The sequence below is a fragment of the Chroicocephalus ridibundus genome, chromosome Z (assembly GCF_963924245.1).
Source record: "Chroicocephalus ridibundus chromosome Z, bChrRid1.1, whole genome shotgun sequence".
In the NCBI taxonomy this organism is placed as follows: domain Eukaryota; kingdom Metazoa; phylum Chordata; class Aves; order Charadriiformes; family Laridae; genus Chroicocephalus; species Chroicocephalus ridibundus.
In genome coordinates this window covers 605,547-610,234 of record NC_086316.1, presented here as the reverse complement: position 1 = coordinate 610,234, position 4,688 = coordinate 605,547, and positions in this window count along the sequence as shown.

The window sequence follows — 4,688 nt, the reverse complement described above, 5'->3', positions numbered from 1 at the left end:
TGTAAGCTGTTCCCCCTCTTGCGTATTTTTCACATATGCGGGTTAAAAAAGTATTGGTGTTTGTATGCTGAACCAGCTTATTTTGGTATGTCTTCAGTTATCAAGTACGTGTGGTACAGAAATAGTCATTTGCATAATTCTCTTCTTGTCTCTGCTTAAGTAGGATTTATTGAGATCATTAACTAAGTCACAGCTGTGGTTCCCAGAGTTACACTATATGCTCAGTGTTGTACAAAATGGGACTGTCTTCAATAAATGTGAAGTCAAGAGGGCTAGGATTTAAACTATGATCCCATATAAAGCGTTACTGTGTCTCATTACAAAGCCTCACTGATGCTTAACAAGTGTGTGTACTTTCTGATGCTCTTGTGTTAAGTGATCATCAGAACGTCGTGTTAGGAACCAGAGCACCTTTGAACTGTTGTCAGTGGAGAAGCCATTTGTAACCCCGGCTGTCTACAAGGAGCTCGGAGGGATACCTTTACGGTACCGGGCGCAGAACAAAAAGTACAATTTGAAATATACAGGACTAGTAAGTGCACGTAAGAGTTGTTTGGGGTGTTAGGGTTTCCCCTTGGGAAGAGGTATGTGTCTGCCAAGCGCTGGTGGTGTCTGTCCTATTCATGCCTTTAGCCGTGCTTCAGTAGCCGGGGATACTGGGATAAATCCAAGCAGCGGCAGTGGGAAGATATGTTGAAGTCTTTCTCTGTGCAAAGGTGTCCAGTAATACCTAGATAAGTTGATAATGTGCTGCACGTTCATCTTAAGGTACATGAAGGCAACTATGACGTAGGCTGTGTGAAAACCCCACATTATTGCCCCTTAACTAAAGCCTAAAGCTCACCCATGGGAGGGCTGGGTAGGTGGACAGTGGGGTGTTGGAAGCTTCCAGTGGCAGTCATAGAATCGTTTTGGTTGGAAGAGACCTTTAGATCATCGAGTCCAACCATTGACCCATCACTGCCAAGTTACCACTAAGCCATGTCCCTCAGCACCACGTTTGCCCCTCCAGGGATGGCGACTCCACCACTGCCCTGGGCAGCCTCTTCCAATCCTTGACAACTCTTTCCATGAAGAAACTTTTCCTAATATCTGTCCTAAACCTCCCGTGGTGCAGCTTGAGGCTGTTTCCTCTTGTCCTGTCGCCTGTTCCTTGGGAGAAGAGCCCGACCCCCACCTCTGCTAGTTAAAACTGTTTGCTCACTATCCCTTAATTTAACTAGAGGGATAACGTAACTAGGATTTCTTTGTTAAAGCAGTTACTGGTCAAGGTAGACACGTCCCTTGTTTTTTGCCAGTGCCAAGTTGTCCCTTTGCTGCTCTCTAGGCAGGTAAAGGAATTGGGAAATTTTTAGTGAATGTCAAGAAATGGCAGAAGTGTTTGCGGGGGTATGTGGAAGGAGAGGGCTGCTGCTCCTTTAAGTGGCTGGTCAAGAACCTTTCAGATGCAGAACAGGATAGTGAGAAAAGAGGGACAACATGATCGGGAACATAGAATGACACAAACGTGGCTGACGGATGGTATGAGAGGCAGACCTGGTTGGTCACGCTAATTGATGAGGGTGCATGGAACGTGCTAACGTTCGTTTTGGGAAGGCTGTCTGCTCCGGGTCGGGATGCCAGGGGGACCCACAACTGTGTGTGCTGGAGGAGGCAGCCACGCTCCTGACATCCCTTCACGGACAATGTAGAAATGTAAATGGTGATGTGCAGACACTGCAGGAGGTGTTAAAAGTGTGTGTGACGGCACATGAATTAAGGGTTTGGGTTGAGAAAGGCACACCTGACCTATTGTTCTAACAAATTAGTGCTTAAATCCTCCTATCTGCACTTAAGTACTTCCTGTGCCTGACTCCTCTAGCTGCAATATTAGACTCCAGTTTGGTTTTTGCATGTTGAAATTTGAGTCTGCTAAACATCAGCTGTAAATCGTCTAAGCCTGCCGGCAGTGCCGCCAAGGGCTGTAGCTGATGCGTATCAGCAGCGCTGCAGGGTTGTGCGAGCTCTGGCTTTTTGCTCACTTGCTTGTTGTTTGAATACAAACTTTTCCCTGAGAATTTGGCTTCTGCCTGGAACTTGGTCTGAATTAAAATAAAGGTAGAAGATGGAAGGGCTGATTGAACGAGGCATATTGATAACAGTCTAGCTAATGAGTACCATGATGTGTGTTTTAGATCACCAATCACAACTGCAAAGCCCAAGGGCTGAAGAATTGGAACGCTGGCTTGCGTTGGCATTCTTTGAGCTTTAATTTCAGGAGTGACTACAGAAGTATCCTGAAATACCCGAACTGCCGCTGTTGAGAAGCACATTCTCTGTGAGTAACTGTCTCCTCCCTGTGGTCACAGGACTGATGTTATGAAAGGACAAACGGTAATTAAAATGTCTTGTTCCTTCCCTCTTTTTAAGCTAAAAACAACTGGGAGATAATTGATTCAAGTTGTCTTACAGGCTCTGATGTGTGAAATAGGGTTCCTCTTTGTAGGCTACCGTCCTGACTTTTTTTGCTAATTGTTCAACATTCCTTGTTGTGAATGAATGACATCTGGTGATAGGAATCAGAGAACGGGCAAGAAGAAAGATTCATTTGTGCCTTTTCTGAAACCAAACTGCTGCTACACTATCAGCAGTTCTTTTTACTGAGATTGCTGGAAGTCTATTTCAGCTGATCTCAGGTGGAACTCTGAGCGAGGCAAAACGAAGGGTTAACAGGGAAAGGAGCTGTGTGGATAACAGGGAGCATGGGTTGTTGTTCCAAGCAGAGGATGTAGGGCCAGGGAGTTTCAGACTACTGCACTCAGACTACTCTTCTTGCAACAGCCAGGTTTTATAAAGTCATGTGTATCAGTCAGTTGTGACATCAGATGGTATGCTGCATTTAGGAGGCTGTCATAAAATCATAGAATAGTTTGGGTTAGAAAATCATCTTAAAGATCATCTAGTTCTAACCCCCTGCCCTGGGCAGGGACACTTCCCACCAGACCAGGTTGCTCCAAGCCCCGTCCAACCTGGCCTTGAACCCCTCCAGGGATGGGGCAGCCACAGCTTCTCTGGGCAACCTGGGCCAGGGGCTCACCACCCTCACAGCAAAGAATTTCTTCCCAATATCTCACCTAAATCTCCCCTCCTTCAGTGTAAAACTATTCCCCCTTGTCCCATGGCTCCCCTCCCTGCTCCAGAGTCCCTCCCCAGCTTTCCTGGAGCCCCTTTAGGGACTGGAAGGGGCTCCAAGGTCTCCCCGGAGCCTTCTCTTCCCCAGGCTGAACCCCCCCAACTCTCTCAGCCTGTCCTCACAGCAGAGGGGCTCCAGCCCTTTGACCATCTTTGTGTCCCTCTGCTGGACCCATTCCAACAGGTCCATTTCCTTCTTGTGCTGAGGGCTCCAGAGCTGGACACAGTACTCCAGCTGGGATCTCACCGGAGCGGAGCAGAGGGGCAGAATCACCTCCCTCACCCTGCTGGCCGTGCTTCTTCTGATGCAGCCCAGGATGCGTTGGCTTTCTGGGCTGCAAGTGCGCATTGCCTGCTCATGTTGAGCTTCTCGTCCACCAGCACCCCCAAGTCCTTCTCCTCAGGGTTGCTCTCAAGGCATTCTCCGCCCAACCTGTATTTGTGCCTGGGATTGCTGTGGCCCAGGTGCAGGACCTTGCACTTGGCCTGGTTGAACTCGATTCCCTTGGCTGGGAACCTCTTCTAGAGTCTAAAGTTAATTTATGTTCCTTGTACATGAGTGTGCTCTCATGTAAGCTTCTGTTTTCCCTCTCCATGGCTCCATGTTTTTCCAAGTATACGAGTAACCATGACTTACCCACATGTGTTTTCTGAGATTGAATTAGCCGAGCTCTTGTGGCCTCCTCTTGGCTCTCCATTTCATCATCCTGGTGTCGAGGACTCCCCCGTCTGATCTCGGCTCGTCTTCCTTTTAAAGCAGCTGGTCAAATGGTCCCTTTTCTTGTAAGTCCCTGCAAGGGCCTCATGCAATAGCAACACTCTTTGTCCTCTTTCCACCAGAACTACTGTTCCTCGCACTTGGTGCTATGGATCTTCACGTTCTTTCCACTGCACCTGTTCTCAGTTCCTCCTTCTTCGGTCAGCTCCAACTTAGTGCTATCAGCAAATTTCCGTAACACCTTTTACAATTTGTGTCCAGGCCACGAATAATGATACTTAACAAGAGCAGTCCCAGGCCAATGCTTGAAAAACCAACTAGAAGCTCTCCACTCTTCAGCAGATCACCCTCCATCTCCTTGGCTCCCTTATCTTTGTAATTCATGGAGTGATCCCCATCCTTCGCAGTGCAATCGTATTTCCTATCTGTTGTAGTATCAAGTGCCCTTCAGGAGTGCAGATCAGTTCTGCTATGCATTGTTTAGAAAACCATAGGCTGGACTAGTTTTGGTATTTTGTCAAAGCTGTGTTGCATGTTGATTTTATTTTGCAGGACAGACAGCAGCGAACCTTTCCTGCTTTATCCCTACAGCACATCTGTTCACGTGTTTAAATTATTTTTCCATTCAAAGCTTGATGTAAACACTCTCTATAAAGCTGCTGCTTTAATATTGTAACATGGAAGATATTTTTCCTAATGAATATCACCCCCTCATTGCTTTTCTTCTCCCTGCCTCTTTTCTTCAGTACTTGTCCTGCGGGATGGTTTTGCGGAGGAGCAGGCAGGTGGCCGGTTTGGG